This window comes from Cherax quadricarinatus, chromosome 11, assembly GCF_038502225.1.
Source record: "Cherax quadricarinatus isolate ZL_2023a chromosome 11, ASM3850222v1, whole genome shotgun sequence".
In the NCBI taxonomy this organism is placed as follows: Eukaryota; Metazoa; Arthropoda; class Malacostraca; order Decapoda; family Parastacidae; genus Cherax; species Cherax quadricarinatus.
This window is the reverse complement of record NC_091302.1, coordinates 25548502-25575560: the sequence shown is the minus strand read 5'-3', so window position 1 is coordinate 25575560 and position 27059 is coordinate 25548502. Positions and strand designations below refer to the sequence as shown.

The following is a 27059-nucleotide window of genomic DNA, read 5'->3' as shown; positions in this document are numbered from 1 at the left end:
CAATTTGAAAGTTCTGCTGCACATTCTGCTTTAGTATTTTGTAGCTATGCTAATGTTATTTATCAAGTCATTCTTCATCATTCTCTAAATTATGAGTTAAGTATTCTTAATCTAACTTCCTTTGATTCATTATACTACAGCTGTTTTTTAATCATCATTCACTAAATGTTTCCCAGTAAATTTTTACTATATATATTTATATTATATATATATATATATATATATATATATATATATATATATATATATATATATATATATATATATATATATATATATATATATATATATATATATATATATATATATATATATATATATATATAATGCGCAAACAACCTTAACTATGCAAGACAAGCCACGGGGGTGGAAAACTTTAGCTCAAGTACTTTCACACTTCTCAGTGCGTCATCAGGAGTTGTGCAATGTTCCAAGAGAGCAACTAAAGCAGGGAGAGAATTCTCAGATAGCTTAGTGCAGATGCGTCACCAGCCACGGTTACCCTTAGAATTCTAAGGGTAACCGGGGCCGGTGACATATCTGCACTACTTTGAGAACTCCCTCCCTGCTTTAGTTGCTCTTTTGCAACATTGCATAACTCTTGATGACACACTGAGAAGTGTAAAAGTACTTAAGATAAAGATACCCACCTCCCGTGGCTTCTCATGCGTAGTTAAGATCGCCTGTCTGCGATAGTTTGCACTGCCATAAGAAACAGAACAACGTTCACATTGTGTTAACCAGGTGTTGTTCACGATCCGAGGTCCTCAGATCATGAACAACACCCAGCTCTGCTGGGTGCATGGTCTTCGAAGGATCGCTGGTTAAGTGGTTAAGGCGATGTGAACGATGTGAACGTTGTTCTGTCTCTTGAGATGGGAAAATGTGTCGCAGGATCTAATCCCGGCTGGATACATTGCTGGTGAAAAGATGGCATATACAGTTCACGAGATTTGAGGGATACATTTCAAGTACATATTGCTACGTGTTTATCACAGATTACTTGAAAATCTCATACAGCTCCTTGGAGCTGGGGCGCATACCCAGGACACAGGAGTCATTACTCCTCTGAACTGCAGCGCTGAGTGGCTGATGCCGAAAACTAGCCGCCCTGGGATCCCTAGTTCCCCTGATTAGTCTTTTGTCAAGTTTCTTAAGGAACGCAAATGCCCACTTTTCCCATGGGACAAGAGTCCCCAAGCCTATGGCAACAAACATACAAAGAGGGGCAAGTTCACCGTGTTTTCTGTACTCTTGGGACTCCGTGAAGCTGACAGCTGCTCCTCCTTCCTCCCTGGGGTACTAGAGATAGGTGTAAGGCATAACAGTGTTTTTCAGACCCCCGAAGGGTATATGAAAGGACAATTCCTCATGTAAAAAAATATAGAATAATTAGCTATAACAGAGGAAAATAAAAAAATTTATTTAAACTATGCAAAAATAATTATATAAAATGTAAAACAATCAAACATGAAATTTTCCTAAGTGAAGCAATTAATGAAAAACAAAATACATAAATTAATTTCGTAAAGTGAAGCTAATATATGCATGAGCTTGATAGGAGGAGAAAGTCAAGTAATGTGAAGGTGTCTGGAAGGTCCCATGTTAACTCTCACTGTGTGGAGAACAGGGAGGTGGGTAGAGATGTAACGATACGTGCCCAATGCCCAACAAACATTCAGTTAATTATACTACCAATTATTCAGGCTTCCACTCTTCACTCAAGAGAGAGTGTAATCTGGAATTGTTGAAAATTCTGGCCTTATTTTAGTGCTGCGTACCAGAATTCTTTTCTATGGGAATTCCGGGTCTTTTGAAAAGCTTTGAGTATTTTTTTTTAACACGTTATAGTCAGAGATAATATCGTGAGATAAAGTGACATAGATATTTAAATCAGAACCAGAAAACAACATACATAATCTGGTAGTCCAGGTGTTACTCCCAGAGCGCAGCGGTATTCTCAAACTTTATCATGTAAGATGTTTCTTTTATTTTATTATTTCCTCATGTGCAAATATACATAGGTACACATATTAATATGTAACAATAATACTGGTGATGAACAAAAAATCAACATTGTCACTACACAATCTACTGAATAAAGACATCATACATAATGACACTAAAACTAACCTATAACAACCTACGCACTGCTAAGTACAGTGCTACACAAGTACAAAGGTTTTAATAAAACAATATAATAGTACAAAGTCAGTATTGCTTACACTCCTGCCCCACACAAGTCAAAACTCTCCACTTTCACCTGGTTTTACACAATATCAAAATCTCGTTCACTTAAACATGTATAATGAACTTAACATGGAAAACATCAGTAACACAATATATATAAACTCAAAACAACCCAAGCAATATCTCACACTATATATACAAGTAATACCTAAACATACCATTATGTTAATACCTTACTGTTGTGATAATGGTACATTGTTCATTTAAAATTATACGCAAAATACATATACATATATAGGTAGACACGTATGGTTACATGTAACAAAAATGTCTACTGGTACAGCTCCAGTCCACTCATAATGGCGCTAATCCTTCCTAACAACACAATCCACACCCTAACCATTAAATCCCCTATGGTACAAAATCAGAGGTGTTCATATTGCTGAAGCTAACACGATACAGCTCACACTTGGACCCTCCCCACACACACACTTGGACCCTCCCCACACACACACTTGGACCCTCCCCACACACACACTTGGACCCTCCCCACACACACACACTTGGACCCACCCCACACACAAACACACTTGGACCCTCCCCACACACACACACACTGACCCTCCCAACACACACACACACTTGGACCCTCCCCACACACACACACACTTGGACCCTCCCCACACACACACACGGACCCTCCCCACACACACACACGGACCCTCCCCACACACACACACGGACCCTCCCCACACACACACACACTTGGACCCTCCCCACACACACACACACTTGGACCCTCCCCACACACACACACACGGACCCTCCCCACACACACACGGACCCTCCCCACACACACACACGGACCCTCCCCACACACACACACACTTGGACCCTCCCCACACACACACACGGACCCTCCCCACACACACACACGGACCCTCCCCACACACACACACGGACCCTCCCCACACACACACACACTTGGACCCTCCCCACACACACACACACTTGGACCCTCCCCACACACACACACACTTGGACCCTCCCCACACACACACACACACGGACCCTCCCCACACACACACACGGACCCTCCCCACACACACACACACGGACCCTCCCCACACACACACACACACAACAGCTGTCCGCTCTCACCAACCTTAACAACCAAATCAGTATTTTTTTTTATATTTTATTTAAAAACACATTACAATACATTAATAAATAAAATAATCCCTTATCGGCTCCTCCACAGAAAATATAAATTTTAATTTTTGAAATACACACTACACGTTTATCTTTGTGCTGACACAAAATATCTCTCATCCCATAAGCTTTTTATCACTTTACATCAATGCTATATACAAGATTACACAAGATTATACATTTCATCAATCAAAATATATGACAATATGCATGAATATTTCAGTTATACTTATCACCCGACTAACAGGTGTGCATTGTCATTACACAGAATTCTATGAAATTTACTTAGAATTAATACAAATATTGACAATCCTCATACTCCTTCCCGTCTTCTAAATACAGTGTACACACATTCAGTTACAAGTCGTTATGATCCAGTCATAATTACTTACATCCCCCCCCCCCCATTTTCCCCATTGCAAAAAATAAATACCACTTGCACTAGATGTCACATCTTACAATGTTCACTTAACTTATAAAAGAATAACATAATTAAACTTTATGACAATATATAGATAATAACACTAGTGAAGAATGCCAATTAATATAGAAACAATAGATCGATACCATGCCTAACCCTTCTAGGGTAGGGTAGGTGCCTGAGCCCGAGCCTTTAGCTCATAAGACTGTCATTCCCATTAGCCCCCTTGGGGCGGGGATGGCAGACCAGAGAGGCCTAGCTTGTGGCTAGGCCTGGGGACAGTTGGTCCCAAAGATGAGGAGGTACTTGTGCCTCCTCCCATGGGAGACTTAGGTCTCAGACACTCCCTAAAGAGGGAGCCAAGGCCGGGCCACCACTTGGAAAAGGCCCGGGCCGGGAGAATACCGGCTAATCTTTAACTAACTAACTAGAAACAGTACACTACATATTGGAACACACACACTTAATACATATTCCCACATATATATAAGTAGACACGTATTTTTATTATCGTGTTCAACAAGATATAGATGTATATTGACAAGTTTCAGAGCAATATCAGACTTACTCTTTCACACACAAAATAAGATAATATAACATTATAGCTCCTAATCGAATTGGTAAGCCGCCTCTCGCTTCCCATTGACTGTCCATGGAAACAATACTACAATGAAATCAGTTCAAGATATTCTAGCAATTCTAATTCCATTTATTAACTCTCCCCCCCCCCTTATACAGAGACCACTCAACCCAACCATTACATAACTAAATCGCGCAGCTCTCTCACAGTCATACCACTATACGATACTGGAAAATTGATAGCCAATCTCCGTGCATACACTGCCTCATTCCTACACTTTGTTTTATAGAAATGTCCGGCTAAAGCCCTTGTTCTTTCCTCCCCCCACCACCTCCCTCATCGCCCACGATATAGAAATATATTGGATTAGAGGGTGGCGTATGATAGTGTCGAGGGGAATGCATTGTGGAGAATCATGAGGTGGCAGGGGTTAGGGGAGGAAATTGTGCGATGGGCGAGTACTTTGTATCAGGGAGTGGGCATGTGTGTGCAGATAAATGGGAGGGTGGGGTCGCGTGTGTGGCTGGACAGGGGTTTGCAACAGGGTTGTCCTCTATCACATATGCTATTTGCATGTTTACAGAACCCTTTTTACAGGGCAGTGGAACAGTGCATGAGGGAGGGGGTGAGGGATGATCAGAGTGGTGGGAGACCTGGTATCATAGGCTACGTTGATACGACAGTCCTAGTGAGAAGAAGGGAGGTATTGGAGAGTGTGGGGAGGGTCGTGAATGTTTTTGGGGCGGCATTGGGTATGGCGGTGAACGTGACAAGACAAGATATTCTAGGTAAGACACCAATAGGGGTGAGTGGGGAAGTGGGGATGGGGATAGGGGAAGAATAGGTTGGTTAGAGGATGGTTGTTAGTATAAGGGAAAGAACCAAGGCTTAACTCAGTTGCTGAGCTGATAGTGATTCAGGAGAATGGGTGCAGCTTCGGGACTTGGGGGGACGGGGGGGCAAAGCGTGGATCGCAGGTACATGGGCAATATTTAAGGTCCCCACCTGTGAATACAGGTTAGTGAGTCAAGATTGCAGAAGGGTTATTTGTATAAAGGAATTGGGTAAGGGGCTAGTAATGAGTAGAAGAGGTTGTGTGTGTTTGCAGGTCTGCGTATTTCGTCGTCTAGGTATGAGGTCCAGTAGTCATGTCGGGTCTCTAATCTGTCTGTTTGTCAGTAAGTATTTTCGAGTACACGTTTAGAGCAGGGATGTTCGCACGGGCGTGGATGGACTCGCTTGTGAGGAATTCATCCCAGCGGATGTCGAACAAGCAGCGTAGAGCTTTGTTCTGGATACGTTGTAGTTTTAGTCGGTTTGTCACAGCCGCTAGGGAGAGGGCTAGTAGGCAGTAAGTGATTAGTGGGCGAATGAGGGCTTTGTATAGGTGGTTTTGTTCACGTGGAAGCTTGCCATAGTTTGGATATCCCCGACAGGGCCTTGGTTGCAATGGCGTGCTTTTGGTTAATGTGTGTGTGCATTCGCAAGTTGTGGTCTAGAGTCACTCCTAGGACGTTGGTTGTCTGAGAGACGGGGATGTTGGTGCGGGTATCCACTGTCCCGAGTTCTACTGGGGGAGGTGGTTCGTGTTTCCTGTAGTGGAAGTAGGTGATCTTGGATTTTGCAGGGTCGGTTTTAATTCTCCATTTTTGTTCCCATTTCGCGATCTGATCTACTTCGTCTTGTGTTCTTTGGGTTAGTGAGGTTATTTGTCTGTGGGTGGTGAGTTGGGTGATGTCGTCTGCATACGCAAGGGTGATGGTATTGTCAAAAACTGGTGTTGGGATGTCATTGGTGTAGAGGATGTAGAGGGTGGGGGAAAGGACTGATCCCTGTAGGACTCCTGCATGTAGTGGGAAGTACTAAGAAAAGCATCCTTGAAACTTTATCCTCATAGTCCTACCATCTAGGAAGTTACAAAGTAACTTACAGATGGTCAGAGGGAGGTCGAAGTTGGAACAGAGCTTGTACTTTAAGCCATTTTGCCACACTGTGTCTAAAGCTTTCTCTACATCTTTGGCTACTAGGGCTGTCTTTTTCCCCTGGTTTTGGTTTATATGGATGTAGTTGAGAATTAAGTTGAGTGCATCTTGAGTGGATCGGTTAGTTCTGAAACCAATTGGCCATCATGTAGGAGGGAGTTAGTTTCAAGATGTCTGCGTAGGCGTGAGTTTATGACTCTTTCAAAGATCTTTCCCAGTACTTCGAGCAAGCTGATGGGGCGGTAGTTTTTTTGGGTCAGAGTGGTCATTGTTGGGTTTTGGAATGAGGATAGCTGTGGCTGCTTTGAAGAGGGGGGGGGGAAGTAGCAAGACGCTAGTGATGCATTGAGGACGTTGGTGTAGGCGAAGATGATAGAGTCAGGAAGGTGTTTTAGGATGAGGTGGTTTATGCCGGAAGCAGCTGGGGCTTTTGGAGGGAGGTGTTGGACTTGTGTTTTAATGTCATTGTCAGTGATGGGGTGTCCAGTTCCTGAGTGGGGGTGAGTGAGTCAAGTTGTATTTACCTGTCAGGGGACGTTAGATGCATGTGTTCTGTGAAGGCTTACTCAGCCCTGTAACAACTTCAGACAGTATTACTCAGGTTGGCTCCTCCTCAGGAAAATTAATGAATAGAAAAAGAAATAATAATTCACAAAGATAAACACTATTTATTAAATCAAACATAAAACAACAAAACATGAAAGGTATATCCTATTTGAAAGAAAAATGAAAAATGAAATGAATAAAGTAACATTTGAACTCAACGCTAATATCTACAAGGGTGTCTGGTGTTGGTGACACTGTTGTTGAAACCGTAGCCGTTGCTGATGAAAAGGGGGGGAGGTCACAGGAGTTGGTGACCATCCACTGGCTAGTTCTTCACAGAGAATCGCCGTGATTTTTATCCTGATGACAGGAAAGCAGGTTCTTTACCGCTGCAATGCTGTGGAGTTACGTCCTGCACTTTCATACAGGTGCACAGGTAGTTCAATACAAAATGGAGAAGTCTCTGGACGTTAGTCCTTCTCCTGTTCTGCTCGTTGATTGCCAGGTGACCCTCTCTGACATCCAAGAGTAGTGTTGGGAGCTGTGAGTCGAGTGATTTACTGTTTGACCAGAGCCCCACACGTCACCTTTCGAGGGGGGTGGGAAGAGGGAGGGGAAGGGATAGCGGGAGCTAGACTGACCCTACGTTAACAAGCAGCCGGCAAGCAAACTATCACTTTAGGGGTGGGGGAGAAAAGGCGGGAGAAACGGGAGCGTGACTTACCCTACCTTAACTAGTAGCCGGCAGACAAACTATCAATTTAGGGGTTGGGGGAGAAAAGGCGGGAATATCGGGAGCTAGACTGACCCTACTTTAACGAGTAGCCGGCAATGAAACTATTGTTACTATATATTCCCTCTCTACTCCTATCTATTGAACTTTTCCCTCACACTCCCCCATACCAAGACTTATAGTCAAGGAGTATAAGAAGAATAGGCGAGGAAAAAGTTCTAACATGTGGAAGTCGCGTAAGGCAACAAATCTTCTACTGACTGTCACGACTTAACCAGTCAGAGAAATAATTGGATGAACCATTGATATACACAGTATGGAACTTAAAAGCCTGTAGTGCCAATGTCCACCTCAAGAGGCGACTGTTGGTTCCCTTAAAAGTTTCTAGGTATATCAAAGGTTTGTGGTCCATTTCTAAAATGAATTCTTTTCCCAGCAAATAAAATTTAAGTTTGGAGATACACCACACAAGGGCTAAACATTCCTTTTCTATTGTGGAGTATCTTGTTTCTGCGGGAAGGAGTTTCCGGCTTAGGAAGCATACAGGGAAGGGAGTACCATCATGGTATTGTAGTAACACAGCACCTAAGCCAGTATTGGAGGCATCAGTTCTCAAACAAAATGTTTTATTAATGTCTGGAATCTTAAGTATAGGGTCTTTCGCAAAGATGCTTTTAATCTCATTAAACTTTTCCCGAGCTACGTCGGAAAGTTCAAGAGGTTCCTTCACAGACTTTTTAAGGAAGTCCGATAAGATGCCTGTAAGATCAGCAAGATTCGGGATAAACCGTGCAAAAAAATTTACAGAACCAAGAAAGCTACGCATGAGTTTCTTGGTTTTGGGGAATTTAAATCCTAATAAAGCTTTGATCTTACTGGGAAGAGGCTGCAGAGAGTTATTAGAAAGTATCAGTCCAAGATATCTAATCTTGTTATACCCAAGGAAGCATTTCTTCGGCTTGGCAGTGAGGCCATGTGAGCGTAACCTACGCAAAACTGATGTTAATGTTTGGATATGTTCGCCCCACGTAGATGTCATTACGTAAATGTTATCAAAATAAACTGAAACATTTGGCATATTACCCAAGACCTTTCTCATCAGTCTCACGTAGGTAGCACAGGCAGTTACCAAACCGAAGGGCATAGTTCTATATTGCATCAGTCCTTGGTGTGTAGGAAAAGCGGTGTACTGCTTAGAAGAAGGATCTAACATTACTTGATGATATGCCTGCGCAATATCAATCTCTGAAAAGAAGGAAGAGTCATAAAATTTGTGTAGATCACTATCTATTAAGGGCATAGGCTCAGCATCCCACCGAGTTATAGCATTAAGGCTTCTGAAGTCAATAGCAAGTCTATATGAATTATCCTCCTTCTTAACCATGACTACTGGTGAACAATATGAAGATATTGAAGGTTCAATGATCTTTAGTTTTAACAATTTGTCTACCTCTCGGTCAAATGCATCCCTAAGGTGAACTGGAACTGGGTATAATTTCCGTTTGATAGGATTGTCCGTCAATAAGTCAATCTTATGGACTACCGTGGAGGTAACACCTGGAATATCAGTAAAGACGTCTGAAAAGTTACTCACACATTGAAGTAGTTCATGTCTCTTATGGTCATCCAAAGATTCATTAATATTAATGTTGGTTGCGCCCGAGTGGTCAAGAGTCACCAAGTCATGTAGTTCTTCATCATAGTCTATCTTAGAGGTGTCAATTATGCACACTTTACATTCTTCAGTTGTCTTATCAAGTTTGTGTGGAAAAACTAAGTCAAAGTTGTTAAGGCAGTTAACCGAATTTCTTCGGTAATATTTCTTAAGGATGTTGATATGATAAAGCTTAGGTTTCCCCTTGACTTCTATGAGGTAGTCAACTTTCCCACAAATTTTTAATACTTTATATGGACCTTTCCATGCTACTAATAATTTATTTGACTTGATAGGCAAAAGTACCAGAACTTCATCCCCCACTTTAAAACTTCTCCTCTGACTTTTGGAATCAAAATATGTTTTGTACTGGTCCATTGACAAGCTTAGGTTTTTCGAAACTATGTCAGAGGTCTCCTCAAGTTTGGATCTAAGGTCAAGGAGAAACTGGTAAGAAGACTGAACCTCAGCATTTACCTCCTCATTAGTCCATAAGTCATGAAGGATGGACAATGGGCCTCTGGCCTGTCTACCATAGAGAAGTTCAAAAGGTGAAAACCCCAAAGAGTCACTGGAAACTTCCCTCGTGGCAAACAAAGCACAGGGTAGGTAACAATGCCACTCCTTAGGTTTAAGGGAGCAAAGTTTTCTTAAAATGGACTTGAGAATCGAATGCTGGCGCTCAATCCTCCCATTACAGCTGGGATGATAGGGTGTGGTGAAGAGAGGCTTCACTCCCAGAAGTTGGTATAGATGTTGCATTAAGTCAGATGTGAATTGTGTCCCACGGTCAGACAAAATTTCTCTAGGGATGCCCACTCTGGAGAAGATGGAAAAAAGGGCTTCAGCCACCTCTGTAGTAGTTATGGTCTTTAAGGGAACGGCTTCAGGGAAACTCGAAGCATAATCAACTAATGTTAATATACATCTATGTCCCCCAGATGAAAGTGGAGATAAAGGACCAACGATGTCAATAGCTACTCTTTCAAACGGTACCGTAAAGATAGGCATTTTGACCATAGGTACTCGCCTGGTACCTCGGGAGGATGACAGTTGGCAAACTTTACACGATCTACAATAGGTAGTGATGTCTGAGGACATTTTTGGCCAAAAATAGGTTTCCCTAATTTTATTTAAGGTTTTACGATGCGAGAAATGTCCGGCCACTGGCAGGTCATGAGCCATTTTAAGAACAGTCTCTCTGCATTGACTTGGAACAACTAAGATGGAATAGTCAATCTCATCCGAATTTAATTTGAATACTGACTTGTACAAGATACCTTTTATATATTCAAATTTATATGAAAAGTTTTTCCTTTGGATAACTTGATTTTGTTTAGCGGCATTATGGCAATTCTGAAGAGAAGGGCAATTACGTTGGAAATTGACAAAGGAGTCCTTCGATATATCTAGAGGCTTAAAGTCAGGGAAAATCAAAGGATGGACAGTAGGAGAAGCCTAGGCTTTGGTCTGAGCCCTAGTCAAGACATTTATGGTATCGGAGGTGATATCTTCACTTTCATCTAACAAGTGAACCGGTGATCCTACTACCTCGCTTTCGAGAGTAGCATCACTGATTTTTAATCCCACATGAATCTCACGAGACATTGTCTCATCTGAACTTTCGAGGGGCTTCTCTGACTCCACAGGAAGAGGATCTGAAACACTTATATCCATCTTTGGTGATGAAAGGTCAACCTCAGAAGGAAGAATGGCACCTTTTACATTACCTATTAGTACGGAGCAAGAAGTGATGGGAGCTAGTACGGCTTCAGACCAACCTGTGAACCATTTAGACCTAATGTAACAACGGATGGTAGGAAAAGTGTCCGTACGGCCCAAGTAGTCTGAAAGTATAGCAGAGGAATGAGTTTCTTTAAGGTTAGGGAACAGCTTATCAGAAATGACTATACATGTGCATCCAATGTCTCGTAAAATGGTAGATACATTAAGTCCATTAACTGTTCCTGAACAGAAGGGTGCTTGGTCATTACAGTCTTTAAAACATCTTCCAACTTTTTGAACCTTCTTAGAAGGACAATCTGGACGTTTATGTCCCTTAACACCACACAAATGACAAACAGGAATAAAAGAAGTCATTTTACTTTCCACTAGAGGCTTTGATTTCTTAAGGTCTGATGAACCCTTGCCCTTAGGGTTCGATCCCCTTAGGTCTTTATAGGAATTGTGAGCCTCAGCATACAGGTCAGCAGCCTCAGCAACTTCCTCAGCTTTAATCAGGTTACGTTCTCTAATGAATGTTTGTATCTGGTGAGGAAGAGCTGTCAGGAACTGGTCAGCAACCATGAAGTCTCTAAGAGATTCATAACTGTGATCAATTCCTGAACTCTCTATCCAAAAGTCGAACAAACGAAAGAGTGCTACCTGTAACTGTTGAAAGTTCTGGCCAGGCTGTAAGGTGGCATACCTGAAATCTTTCCTGTAAGAATTAGTGGTTTTTTGATATGCTTTAAGGATTGCCTTCTTCAGTAGGTTATAATTACATATGATATCCTGCGACAAAGTTGCATAGATATTCAAGGCTGTACCAGAAAATAACATTCCTAACCTGGTAGCCCAGGTGTCAGCAGGCCATTCACAGAGGGTAGCGGTATTTTCAAACCTGGTAATGTATGAAGTTATGTCTTCCCCCTCTGTGAAGGGAGGTAAATTAGGGGTTGGAATATGTGCACTGACTGCACGTTGTTCCATTACTCCTTCCTCTAATTGTTGTTGTGTAAAAGTTAACTTTTTATTCTCCAATTCAAGGCGAGATTTTTCGAGTTCGCGATCCTTTTCTCTCTCTATTAACTCATGCTCTCTAGCTCTTTCCTCACGTTCTCTAGCTTTTTCCTCAACTTCTCTATCCTTTGCTCTTTCCTCAAGTTCTCTTAATTTACCTGTTCTTCACGTACTCTAGCTTTTTCCTCACGATCAAGTCTATCACGCTCTTTTTGGTCTTCTCGCTCTCTTTCTAACTGTCTTTCTTGGATTTCTCTCTCAATTCTCTCTCTCTCCTTTTTCTCCTGTCTTTCAAAGTTCTCTTTCTCCTTTTTCTCTTCTCTTTCAATTCTTTCTCTCTCCTTATTCTCTTCTCTTTCCCTTTCTAGCTGTCTTTCTTCTCTCTCAATTCTCTCTCTTTCAAGTCTTTCCTGGATCTTAGCACTAATGAAAGATTCTAATTTTTTCCCTGTTATTCCTAACTTACTTCCAGTGTTCATCCAAAACTGGTATTCATCCATGCTTGCAAGAATAACTTAAACTATCAGGGGAAATGAAACGGGTATTAAAGAAAACGGAGGGTTCAATTCCTGCTCCGCTCAAACTGTAAATAAACCAGAGGGCTCGATCCCTGCTTCAATTAAACAATGTGTATTAATGAAAACGAAGGGTTTCTTTGCCGGCTCCGAGCAAACAGTAAGTAGAATGGGGTCACTTGACCATCCAATCTTCTCACCAACAAATCAAGAGTGTCCTATGACAGTTCCCTTGATATAATGAAGAGCTCAGTGAAACAAGTTGTCACTGGAAAATCTCGGGTCCCTAGAGTCTAATCCTCCAAAGTGTTTCAAGCTCACATACAATTAGGTGGCAGAATTAAATATTATATCCTGCCTGACTTGACTTACAATAAATTGAGACTATAACAATCACCAAATCTTTTAAATACCTGTACTGTAGTCCTACCATAGAGAATGATTACTCATGGCCGGTGGTAACCGTCTGTGGTATGCGGCGTTGAAGTTCCAATGATAGATTCGAGATGGAGTTGAATCTTGATTCAGTAGAGTCGAATCCGGGCAAGGTCGCCACTTGTGAAGGCTTACTCAGCCCTGTAACAACTTCAGACAGTATTACTCAGGCTGGCTCCTCCTCAGGAAAATTAATGAATAGAAAAAGAAATAATAATTCACAAAGATAAACACTATTTATTAAATCAAACATAAAACAACAAAACATGAAAGGTATATCCTATTTGAAAGAAAAATGAAAAATGAAATGAATAAAATAACATTTGAACTGAACGCTAATATCTACAAGGGTGTCTGGTGTTGGTGACACTGTTGTTGAAACCGTAGCTGTTGCTGATGAAAAGGGGGGGGAGGTCGCAGGAGTTGGTGACCATCCACTGGCTAGTTCTTCACAGAGAATCGCCGTGATTATTATCCCGATGACAGGAAAGCAGGTTCTTTACCGCTGCAATGCTGTGGAATTACGTCCTGCACTTTCATACAGGTGCACAGGTAGTTCAATACAAAATGGAGAAGTCTCTGGACGTTAGTCCTTCTCCTGTTCTGCTCGTTGATTGCCAGGTGACCCTCCCTGACATCCAAGAGTAGTGTTGGGAGCTGTGAGTCGAGTGATTTACTGTTTGACCAGAGCCCCACACGTCACCTTTCGAGGGGGGGGGAAGAGGGAGGGGAAGGGATAGCGGGAGCTAGACTGACCCTACATTAACAAGCAGCCAGCAATCAAACTATCACTTTAGGGGTGGGGGAGAAAAGGCGGGAAAAATGGGAGCGTGACTTACCCTACCTTAACTAGTAGCCGGCAGACAAACTATCAATTTAGGGGTTGGGGGAGAAAAGGCGGGAATATCGGGAGCTAGACTGACCCTACCTTAACGAGTAGCCGGCAATGAAACTATTGTTACTATATATTCCCTCTCTACTCCTATCTATTGAACTTTTCCCTCACATGTTCAGTGTTCCATTGGTCTATTTATTGTGTGTGTGGCGGCGAACGTGGATGAATCAAAGCTCATGGGGTTAGGGGCATGGAATGGGCAGGGGGGTGGGGGTGATGGGGTGTGGTGGTGTGTTGCAGATCGGTTAAAGATTTGTAGGGTTGTGTATATAAGCGATGCACAGATGGCGAGGGAGGGAGATTAATTCATGGTGTGTAGTCGATAGAGTACTGGGAAGATTAGATGATTTGCGGCCGACCTATCTCACGCTACACCAGACCTATCTCACACTACACCAGATCTATCTCACACTACACCAGACCTATCTCACGCTACACCAGACCTATCTCACTCTACACCAGAGGGTCAATGTGGTCAATGTACTTCTATTTAGCAAAATATGGCACATAGCAGCAATGTACCCTTTGGTGTATGGGGATGTTCAGAAATTGTTGAGTAGGGTTTTCCAATTTATTTGGGGTTTTGGATGTGACTGGTTAAGAAGGGGGGTGGTAATGCTCCCGGTAGACAAGGGAGGGCTGGGGTTAATTCCCATGGAATGTAGGTTGAAGAGCAGTGGGGTGAGTGGGGTGGGGGGCGGGGGTTGGGTATTTTGTGAGAGGATATTCGGAGGTGGTGGTGAGGACGGGATTTGCAAGATTGTTAAATGTTGCATGTATTAATGCTCATTAGAGATCCAAAGAACATGAGAGTTGGGTCCATAGAGAGGGCGGTATGGCCCAGGGAGGCAGTGGCTGTGGAAGGGGCGTACCCGATGTATGCATGGGAAGACATTTGAGGACTGTTGAAAAGGTTGTCCATCCGGCCACCTGTGAGGGAGGTAATGTATAGCGTCCTCCATGGGATCTTGCTGTCCGGTGTGGTTTTACGCAATAGACGAATCAGGGAGGGTGGGGTATGTCAAGAGTGTGAGGCAGACGAGTAGGCTTTCCATGTAGTTTACTTTTGCGAACGTCTAGGGGTTGTGCGAAAATGGATGGGGAGAGTGTTCTGGTTTGTGGGGGGGGGAGGGTTGTCGGTTTTGAGAGCGCTAAGTTTAGATGTAGGTGGGGTTAGGGGGAAGGTTCAAAGAGCGGTAGCATATTTAGTTGTGGATTTTGTCTTTATCTCTTGGGCAATGGGAGATAAAGGGGTGGGAGAACATAGGATGGCTCTAGCTGCGACCTTTTATAGATGTATCGCAACAGAGAACTATATGGGGGGAGGTGGGAGAGGAATTTTCCAGTGGGTTATAGGGATTTTAATTTGATGGATTTATGGGATTTATAGATTGTCAAGAGTAAAGACAGGCTGGTCTCCCCCAGGAAGGGGGTGCGACTGTGTGCATGAGGAGTGTGTCACAGAGGTCTGAGTGTCTGTGTGTGGGGGATTGAGGGTATTAAGGTACTTAGGGGGGAGGTCTTTTCTGTCTGGGTGTGTGTGATGTGCATGTATTACAGCAGGGAGGCCTGATGGGTCAGACAAGATCCATTAGACACCTTGTTTTGATTGGGGTTTGTGTAGAGTGAGTGTGTATAGCCTCCTAGATGTGTTAACATATGTGATATGCTTTCATAATTCACTTATTATGTTTATTGTCTTCCTTGTAAGGAGTTATGGTATGTTCAGTTTAGTGCACACTGCATCCTTAGTCTGGCCTTTTCTTAAAGGTAGTATGTGTACTTAGCCTGCAGGGAATGCAGGCAGCTGGGCTTCTACCTTCGACTTGCTCTTGTCAGGGTAGTGGCGTGTATGTGTGTGTGTTTTTTGGGGGGAATTTTTTGTGTGGGGTGAGTAGGGTGAGGGTTTGTATGATATCTATGCTGTGTTTCTGATGAAGATAGCAGGTAGGGCGCAGTAGCTGATTTTATCGAGAATGTCATTGTTATATTGTTGAGCTTGATAAATGCCAAGACGGTTATGTAGCATTGTATACTTCAGGATAATAGGATATTTTTGCAATTCATAATGGACCCTATGATGTGTGATTGTGTTAACCTTTGCAAGGCCCCTTGCACAACCCTTTCAGAATTTGCCTCTCTAGCCCCCAGCTCTGCCCCTCTATATAACACTCTGCAAATTTTTACCTGCTCTACCACCTGCCATCTATACCTAATCCCCATTTTCCCTCCCACCCACGATCCAACCTCCAGTAATCTCGACTTTTCACTATTAACACACATACCTGTCGTTCCACTAAATATTTCGACGATTCTGCCTACACTCTACCAACCCTCCTCTCCCCCGACTAAGACCGCTGTATCATCGACATAACCAACTATACCCGTAGCACCCCTATGCCTTACCTCCCCCTCACCCACCCCCACATTAATCAACCTATATAATGGGTCTTGCACACATGCAAATAGGATCTGAGACATGGGGCATCCCTGCCTCAGTCCCCTACCCATACTAACCATCTTCCCTACCCTTCCATTTATTTGCACTCTAATTTCTGTACCGCTATATAAAGTTTCCACCCACCACACAATTTCTTCACCAAAACCCATCCTCCTCATAATTATCCATGTCTCTCTCTCTACACAATCATAGGCCGCCTTCCAATCCAAAGCAAGAACACCCCCTCCACCCATCCTACAATCCTCTATATAATAGTTTATCCTCCCATGCCCACTAAATATTGTTCGCCCTGGCACACCCTTCTGATTACTGATTACTTTACGTAACCTATTACCTAAAATCTTGGCAAACAATTTATAATCCCCGCACATTAATGACAAACCTCTGTAATCGAGGATGCTACTCTGTACTTCCCCTTTGGAACCATAACTACAACACCTGTTTTTTGTGTCATACTCATACTTCCCTTATCCTTCATCTTATTCACCAACTGCACCAGGAATTCCTTCATAACCTCCCAGTTGCTCAAATAAAAATCATTTGGGATTCCATCTATCCCAGGTGTTTTCCCGACACTCAACCCCTTTAATGCCATCCACACTTCCTCTTCATCTATAGGTCCCTCTATCACCGCTCTATTTGCTGACTCCCGGTTCCTCTGTATTCCCTTCTCTAAAATCTTCAGGTCCCCCATCTTTCTTTTTCCCCCTCTCATATATATCTCAAACTATTATTTTATTTTTTATTATCACACCGGCCGATTCCCACCAAGGCAGGGTGGCCCGAAAAAGAAAAACTTTCACCATCATTCACTCCATCACTGTCTTGCCAGAAGGGTGCTTTACACTACAGTTTTTAAACTGCAACATTAACACCCCTCCTTCAGAGTGCAGGCACTGTACTTCCCATCTCCAGGACTCAAGTCCGGCCTGCCGGTTTCCCTGAATCCCTTCATAAATGTTACTTTGCTCACACTCCAACAGCACGTCAAGTATTAAAAACCATTTGTCTCCATTCACTCCTATCAAACACGCTCACGCATGCCTGCTGGAAGTCCAAGCCCCTCGCACACAAAACCTCCTTTACCCCCTCCCTCCAACCCTTCCTAGGCCGACCCCTACCCCGCCTTCCTTCCACTACAGACTGATACACTCTTGAAGTCATTCTGTTTCGCTCCATTCTCTCTACATGTCCGAAACTACTTATCAGCAAAACCACTCATATCTTCTGTAGTTACTAACCTCTGTCCCACCTTATACCCTCCCACATCCGTATGTACGTCCAACTTCATCATTGTCATTATCCTCTGCCGTATCTTTAAGCACCGCAGTACACAGGCAGATGGCTTATCTCCCTATAAAACATCCTCCAACCCACCGCTCAATCGCTCACCATCAAATCTTGCATTCTTCATTTCCACCAATTGCACTTTGGTGCCCTCAGTCTCATGGACAGGATATACCCCATTAAAACCTTCATAACACTGTTTCAACTGACCTTCCAAATACCTCTGTAATCCATATTTCAATTGACTTACCTCCTTTCCTTTCCTTATGTAAAAATTTCAGATTCCTGGTTTGGCATATTCCTCCCATTATCGTAGCATATCACCTCCCTTCCTCCCCTTGGTCCACTCATTTGTCCACCACTTAACAAAACTAATAGCATCTTCCAACTCGTCTAACAAGTTCACATTAAGTTTCCAATAACTCATGTAACGCTTTGGTAAACCACAACATCCCACGTCCACTACCACCCCTCTTTGATCTGAAAACACAACATTCATAATTTCCGTGTTAGCAACCTGTATCCCCGGAGAAGGATAAATACGATCTAATCATGCTGCATATCCTCTCCTCACATAAGTATGCTCCACATTCCACCCCTCCCCCCTTACTACATCCACTAAGCCTGCTCCCCTAAAACATCCTGTAGGACCCCCAATACACACACCCTGCACCCCCTCCTCTCCACATCCTACTTATCACACTATTCCAATCCCCTCCAAATAATGAATAAACTGGTAACCCCCCACATATGATAAATTAGTGTGTCCCGTACAAAATCCTCTCCAACACGCCTATTGCTGTCCACCAGCATGTATACACTCACAAAACACACACGTACCCCACTCCATGTCCCATCCACCCTCACTACTCTCCCATCTCCTTCTTCTTCCCAATGTTACAATTGAAAAGGACTGGCCTCTGCTATTAATACAGCAGCACCTCCCTTAAGCTTCCCAGTATACCCAGCATAAACAAATCCCTTTCGTACTTAAAATTATGCTCTTGTAAAAATATGACCTGTAATCCGTCTCTTTAAAAAGTCCCTAAAGATCATGCACTTTACACCGGCCCTTAGGTCATTTACATTTAATGTTAGGCACTTAAAAATGCTATTGGGGACTTACCAATCGACCGATGTCCATACGGGTCATTATGTTTTTGCACATTGCCCTTTCCTTTCTTCACCTTTCCTCTGCCCCCCCCCCCGATACTTTTTTCGGTACATCCACTGACTGTTTCTTACCAGATCTTTGTACAGGTGTTAGGACATCATCACTATCAGAAGTACCTGCCTCTCTCTTGGGTGATGCCTCAACTATGTGCATGCCCTCATCTGCACTTTCAACCTTGTGCACTTCAACCACAGCCTCACAAATCCTCTGTGGTTGCCCATCCCCACCACCCACGCTACCCTCCCCCATGAATTCCACCCGTATTTACAGATGTCCTATCCGACATCATACGTAGTGTCCCATCCTCATTCTATTCATCCAAAAATCCCTGTATAACAGTGTTTATTGCATCCGAAACTTCACTACCCAATTCCACTCGTTTCACCTCATCCTCAATACACATGGTCTCAATAACCAGAGTCCAGTAATGTTACATTCCACCGGATTGTCCTCCACGATTTCACTCCATGTTCTACGAGCCCGAAGATGCTCCTCTGTAGACTGGGTCGTCACCTCTCTCTCCTTCTCCACTCCTTTCCCATCTCCATGTTTCTCAAGTGACTATCGATGAAGACACATCGCAGCCATATGATCATTCGCTCCACACAGTCTACAGGCTCTTCTCTGCCCCGCATATATGACATATACCTGAGTTCTAAAGTCACTCAATGCCACATATGATGGTATAGATTTGCGCAAAGACATCTTAAGGGTAAAGGAGCCCTCAGGCAGTCCAGCATACATACCTTCAGACAACCGTCCAACTGTTGCTTGATGTATAACACCATACTCTCCGAACGTTGCTTTTATATCTTCTTCATCCGCCTCAAAGGGGACATTCCGTAACTTTACCCAGGTATAATACTTGGATACGTACTTCAGTCATACTTCTAAACCAGGGTTGACCAACATACACATATCTCGGTACTTTTCCACCATCTTGTCATATATCGCAGCCGTCACGAATTTCACAAAGATCCTTGTAGCTCTGTTTAAGGCAATTCCATACACCTCGATACACTGTGTGTATCGAGGTGTTAAAATGCACGGTGTATAACTCGAATGCATCTATTATGTTGCCTGCCATCTTGCACGATACCTACTGCATCAATAATGACGACCTGTATGGCATCGCATTAAATGGAGCTACAAGGATATTTGAAGTTTGTGACTGTTGCAATCTACGACAAGATGGTGGAGAAGTGCCAGGATGTGTGTATGATTGTTAACCCAGGTTTGGAGGTACGGATGAGGGACGTATCCAAGTATTACACTTGGGTCAAGTTAAGAAATGTACCGTTTGAGGCAGATGAAGAGGACATACGAGCAACGTTTGAAGAGTATTGTGTAATACATCTTGCAACAGTTGGAAGGTGGTCTGCGGGTATGTACGCTGGCCTCCATGAGGGATCCTTTACTCTTAAGATGTCTTTCCGCAGATCCCTACCGTCATATGGGGTATTGAGCGACTTTAGGACTCGGGTATATGTAACATATGCGGGCCAGAGACGAATATGTCGATTGTGTGGAGCCTATGAACATATGGCTGTGCAGTGTCCTCGAAGATCAACACCTGAGACTAAAGGTGCTGTGCAAGGACTGGCGAAGGATAGAGAAGTGATGACCAAGACTTCAGGAGAGCATCATGGTGCTCGTGAGACATGGAGTGAAAAAGTGGAGGAAAATCCTGAGGAGTGTGTAATGTTACCGGAAGTGTCTCGGGTAACTGAGACCATGAAAATGGAGGAAGAGGTGGGTTCAGAGGAATTGGGTAATGGCGTGTCGGTTGCTACACACTCCGTGTTGCAAGGCTTACTGGTTGATCATAATGAGGAAAGTACTCAGAGTATGATAAAGGATGGGGAATCTGTGGAGAAGGGTAGGGTTCGAGAGGTAGGTAATGCGAGTAGTAGGGATGAGCAACCTCCAATGGTTTGTGAGGCAAAGGTTGAGGTGCACAGGGAGGGAGGTGAAGGTGAGGACATGCAAATAGTTGAAGCATCTCATAAGAGGGAGGCTGGTGCTTCTGATACCGATGTCCTTACACCTGCCCAGAGACCTGGTAAGAAACACTTGGTGGATGCACCAAGAAAAGTCTCGGGGGGTGGGGTGGGCAGGGGAAAGGTGAGGCTAGGAAAGGGAACAGTGATAAGTATAGGTTACCTGTGTGCAGAAGTGTAAAGAAACACAAGGACACAGGACAACAGGTAAGCCCCCGAAAGCATTTTTAAGTGTTTAACATTAAATGTGAATGGCCTAAGGGCCAATGTAAAGCGCAGATGGTTTAGTGAATTTTTGCAGAGCTATAGCATATGAGTAATATTTCTACAGGAGCATAATTTTAAGTATGGAAGAGATTTGTTGGTGGATGGGTGTAAAGTATATGCAAAGTATACGGGAAAGATTAAGGGAGGTGCAGCTGTATTAATAGTTGAGGCCAGTTTTTTCGAATGTTACACTGGGAGGAAAGGGGGGAAAATGGGAGAATAGTGAGGGTGAATGGGAGATGGGGTGGGGTACGAGTGTGTTTTGTGAGTGTATATATGCCGGCAGATAGTAATAGGCGTGTAAGAAAAGATTTTGTTCAGGACACTATAATACATCATATGCTGGGGTTGCCTGTTTATTCATTATTAGGAGGAGACTGGAATAATGTGATTCGTAGAAAGGATGTGGAGCCGAGGGGTGCAAGGTGTGTGTTAGGGGTTTTGCGGGATGTTTTAGGGGGAGCTGGAATGGTGGATGTTGTGTGGGGGGGTGGAAAGTGGAGCATACTTGTGTGTGGAGGGGATATGCGGCACGATTAGATCGTATTTATGCTTCCCCGAGGATATCAATTGCTAACTCAGAAGTTATGGAAGTCGTTTTTTCAGACCATAGAGGGGTGGTGGCGGATGTAGGGTGGGGTGGTTTACCAAGGCATTATCCTAGTTATTGGAAACTTAATGTTAAAAGAGTCAGTGGAAGGTGATAGTTTTGTTGAGTGGTGGACGAATGAGTGGTCTAATGGAAGGAAGGGGGGATATACTCCGATGGTGGGAGGAGTATGCTAAGCCTGGAATACGTGGTTTTTATATGAGAAAGGGAAGGGAGATAAGTCATTGGAAATATGGGTTGCAGAGGTATTTGGAAGGGCAGTTGAAAACGTTTTATGAGGTGGTAGTGAGGTAAACACAAATAACCCACACATAGAAGAGAGGAGCTTACGACGACGTTTCGGTCCGTCTTGGACCATTTACAAAGTCACACTAACGAGAAGTAGAGCAGGATAGGTATATATAGGCAGATGTTCCTGGTGTCTACTCTATTTCTTGCTCCTCCTGTCCTCTTCAATACTTTGGAGAAACTGGCCGATCTCTTTCTGACAGACTTAGGGAGCACAAAATTAGTGTTAGGCTTGCCGACACTAACAATGCTCTTTTCTGTCACGTCAGAGATCACAGCCATCCTATAGACTGGTCTTCTGCTAAAACTGTCTTCCTACTTCCAACTTTAACAGCCGCCATCTTGTTGAATCCTCCCTAATACACAACTTTCCTTGTATGAATCTTAGTCGTGGCTTCGTCTCTGTAGATGCCTTCCTCTCCCACTACATTGTAAAATGCTCCAAACTTCAAAACACTCGTGACTTAACCTGATTCCTCCTTTTTCTTCTTCTCCCTCTTCCCCTTTCCTCTTTCCTTCTTTCTCTTCTGGGTTGTCTTTCTTTCTTCTGTCCTGTGTTTCTGTTCCTTCGTTATTTATTTATTTCATTATTTTCCCCTCCCCCACCTCTGTGTTCTTGCTCTCCCTCTGTGGGCACCTAGCTCCCTTGCAGTGCTCCCCTTTCTTTGTATTTGACTGGCTCCTCCTCCTTACTTCTCCATTGCTTCTTCCTTCCATCTCCACCACTACTACTACCACTTCTACCACTACTACTACTACTACTACTACTATTACTACTACTACTACTACTACTACTACTACTACTACCACCACTGCCTCTTCCTGCTCTACTTCTCGTTAGTGTGACTTTGTAAATGGTCCAAGTCGGACCGAAACGTTGTCGTAAGGTCCTCTCTTCTATGTGCGGGTTATTTGTGTATCGTTCCAGTCACGGTATTGTGCCTTTTTATGTTATTTGTGGCGAGGTATATCCGGTGGATGTGGCTGGGAGAATAAAAGTGCAATTGCTGGAAATGCAAGGTTTGATGGCGAGAGGAGGGCTGGAGGACGTTTTATGGGGGAATAAACCATCGAAATGTGTATTGAGGCGCTTAAGGCTATGGCAAAGGATAATGACCATAATGAAGTTGGATGTACATAAGGATGTGGGAGGGTATAAGATAGGACAATGGTTAGTTACAACGGACGGTATGAATGGTTTTGCTGATAAGTGGTTTGAGATCCATTTGAGACGGGGAGAAAGAAAGATGGAGGATCTGAAGATTTTAGAGGAGGGGATACAGAGGACCCTGGGGTCGGAAGTTAGGGCAGTAATAGAGGGGTCCATAGATGAAGAGGAAGTGTGGATGGTGTTAAAGGGAATGAGTGTAGGGAAAACACCTGGGATAAATTGAATACCAAATGATTTTTATTTGAAAAAATGGGAGGTCCTGAAAGAATTCTTGGTGCAGTTGGTGAATGAGATGAAGGATAAGGGATGTATGAGTGTGACACAAAGAACAAGGGTCATCGTCCTGGTACTTAAAGGAGAGGTACAGAGTAGCATAGTGGATTATAGAGGATTGTCATTAATGTGCAGGGATTATAAATTGCTGCTAAAGTTTTAGGTAATAGATTGTGTAGAGTTGTAGGGAAGGTTATTGATGAGGGGCAGGTGTGCCAGGACGAACAATGTTTAGTGGACATGGAAGGATAAAGGACTATATAGAGGATCGTAGGATGGGTGGAGGAGGTGTACTTGCATTGGATTGGAAGGCGGCCTATGATTGTGTAGAGAGACTTTATGGATGATTATGAGGAGACTGGGTTTTGGTGAGGAGGTTGTGAAGTGGGTGGAATTATACAGAGGCGCGAATATCCAAGTGCAAATAAATGATAGGATGGGGACGATAGCTAGTATGGATCGGAGACTGAGGCAGGGATGCCCTATGTCTCAGATCCTGTTTGCATGTCTGCAAGACCCTTTATATAGGATAAATGTAGGGGTGGGTGAGGAGGGGTATGGAATAGGGGTGCAACGGGTATAGTAGGTTATGTCGACGACACAGCAGTCTTAGTGGGGGAGAGGCGGGGTTAAGGAGTGTTGGCAGAATCACAGATATTTAGTGGAGCAACACATTTGTGTGTTAATGGTGTAAAATCGAAATTACTTGAGGTGAGTACGTGGATGGGAAGGGGGGGGGGAATGGGGACTCGGTATGGCTTGCAAGTGGTAGAGCTAGTGAAAATTAGTGGAGTGTTATACAGGGGGGATGCAAATGGGGCTAGAGAGGCAAATTCTGAAAGTGGCAGTACGTAGGTTGGGAGGAATAAGATCGAGTGGTTTGACGTTACATCAGAGGGTCATTGTGGTTAACACACTCATATACTAAATTGTGGCATGTGGTGGTGATGTGTCCTTTGTTGGCAGAAGATGTAAGGAGATTGCGAAGGAAAGTACTGCGTTTTATATGGGGATATGGTTGTAATTGGTTGTGAGAGACTGTTGTGATGACATCGATAGTGATGGGAGGTTTGGGGTTAATTCATTTGGAGAGCAGGTTGAAGAGTATGTGAAGTATTGTTATCTTAGATTGGGTGGGGAACGAGGCGTTAGGATGGGGGCGGCGATGGATGATGTGCGGGGTTGGTGGGGGTAGGGATTTAGAGGAGTGGTATAAACCTTGGTAATAAATACCGACAAGTTGGTTTAGAAAGACACGTAAGCAAACACTATAACATATTTATTAGAAAACGTTTCGGTCCTGGGACCTTGATCACTTCTAACATACAGAGGTAGAAAGACATTATATATATAGGCGGAGAGTGAGATGTGACGCACGTGACCTGAGGAATGTCATAAGAATGGAGGAACACTGTAGGAGGCCTACTGGCCCATGCGAGGCAGGTCCTTATCAAAACAACCTCTACCTGTGATGAGGACGGGTAGACGATGAAATCATGTGACTCCTGTGTTGTTGGGTTGGTGCTGCTTAAGTATCATGTATGCCAATGTTTTTGAAATTTTGTAGTTTCCAGTGTTGCGTTCTATAGTGTCGGTGACGGCGATTAGTGAGGCTTCTAGGCACCGTCGGCGTCTGAGGTCTGGTTCGGTGAGAACGAGTTTTGCCTCGTTCCAGTTCATCAAATGCCCCGTGGAGTCTCTGTGGAGGACACAGGCGTACCTTACATCGTCTCTGTTAGAGGCATTTCGGTGTTCATTCAGGCGGACTGCAAGATCTCTGCCTGTCTCGCCTACATATTTCTTGGGACAGAACCCACAGGGGATAGTGTAGACTCCTGCTGTAGAAGTTAGAGGTGTGGGGCTGCGTTTCGTAGTGAGGTCTTTGATAGATGATGTGTTTATGGTGGAAACGTTGATGTTACTCATAGCAAGTGCCCGGCGAGTATTCGTGGCAACATCGCCACATGGGAGTACTATGAACTGTTTAGGGGGCTGTTCCATGGGCGGTTTGTTGAGGATAGCTTGTGCCTTGAGTCTGCAATCTCGGATGAAGAAAGATGGGAACTGAAGACATGTAAAGGCATGTGTTATGTAAGTGCATTCTTCTTCTAGAAAACAAGGGCTGGAGATGCGAAGAGCTCTCAAGAAGAAGCCAATGAGGACTCCTCTCTTAGTGCGGGTGTCTTGGTGTGAATAAAAATGTATAAGATCGTCCTTGTTGGTAGGTTTTCTATACACTTTGAAGAGAAGTTTGTCACTGTCGGGAGATCTGCACAGTAGAACGTCGAGGAAAGGAAGTTTGCCAACATTTTCGAGTTCAAGTGTAAACTTTATTGATGGTTCAACTACATTGATCTTGTTGAGAAGGGCCTGGATATTGAGACGTCTCGGATAGAAAACCAATATATCATCAACGTATCTTAGCCAGGTAACGGTGTTGGGAATGAGGGTGCTGAATTTCTCTGTCTCCAGGTTTTCCATGAAGAGGTTGGCAAGCACAGCACTGAGCGGGCTGCCCATTGCCATCCCAAAGCATTGTTTGTAACAGTTGTCCTGATACTTGAAGAAGTTGAAATTAACACAAAGTTCCACTAGATTGATGAAATCTAGAAGAGGTAAAGGGAGGTCGTGGTTTTCAGTGAGTCTCTGTCTCAGAATGTTGATTGCAGCGTCAGTAGGAACGTTGGTAAAGAGGGCTGTGACATCGAAGGAAGCCACGCTTTTGTTTTTGACATTCAGGTTGGAAATTCGGGAGAGAAGGTCACCTGAGTGTTTGAGGTGGGCTTGACTGATGGTGCCCAGAAGCGCTGAAAGGTATTTGGCAAGGTGGCCGGCTAGTCTGTGTGGTGCACTCCCTATGCCCGAAGTGATAGGCCGTAGTGGGATGCTAGGTTTGTGTGTCTTAGGAAGACCATACAGGCGTGCTGGTTTCGGTTGACCTGGTAAAAGTTTAAGTAGTTTTTTGCCTTGTTCTGATTTTCGTAAGATGCTACGAGCCTTTTGAAGGAAAGTCTGGGTACTTTGAAGTAGCACTGATTCCGATACAGGCTGGTATGTGTTGGCATCGTTGAGAAGATTTAAGACTTTATTGTTGTAGTCGACAGTGTTGAGTAACACCACACCACCTCCTTTGTCAGCGGCTGTAATGACGATATCATCGTTGCTGAGATGGTGGTACCACGGTCCACTCCTCGACAACTGACCACATCTAGACACCCTTTCTCTCCTGCTGTTTACGCCTATCTTAGAGAAAGCTCTGATGAACTGCGACTTGCTCAGAAGGAGGCCTCATTACGTGCCGCTCAGATTCGTGCTTCACTTCCTACTCCTGACAGAAGGACGGCAGAATATATACTCAGCCAAGTTACCACTGCCAACATCCAACAGAAATTGAAGCTATCACGAAAACTACAAGACCTGTGCTCACACAGCAAATGGAGCGAAATGGGACGACCAGAAATCATAAATAACTTATCTTCCTATACACTAACCGTCACCGAGACAGAAGCCCTCAGCCTAGGGCTCAAGTTTACTACTGGCATCAACAAGAAACATAATCTGGTGGATATGGTAACCAAGAACCAACCTTTTGGAGACTCCGAGTTTCAAAAGGGCTTTGTCCA

The 27059-nt window shown here is 43.7% G+C and overlaps 1 protein-coding gene across 1 annotated transcript in view; it reads left to right on the top strand.

Annotated features, from left to right (window-relative positions):
• Window positions 1-27059, top strand: part of LOC128687540 (sodium-coupled monocarboxylate transporter 1-like) — a 161722-nt gene that overhangs the window by 55360 nt on the left and 79303 nt on the right. The window lies entirely within an intron of this gene.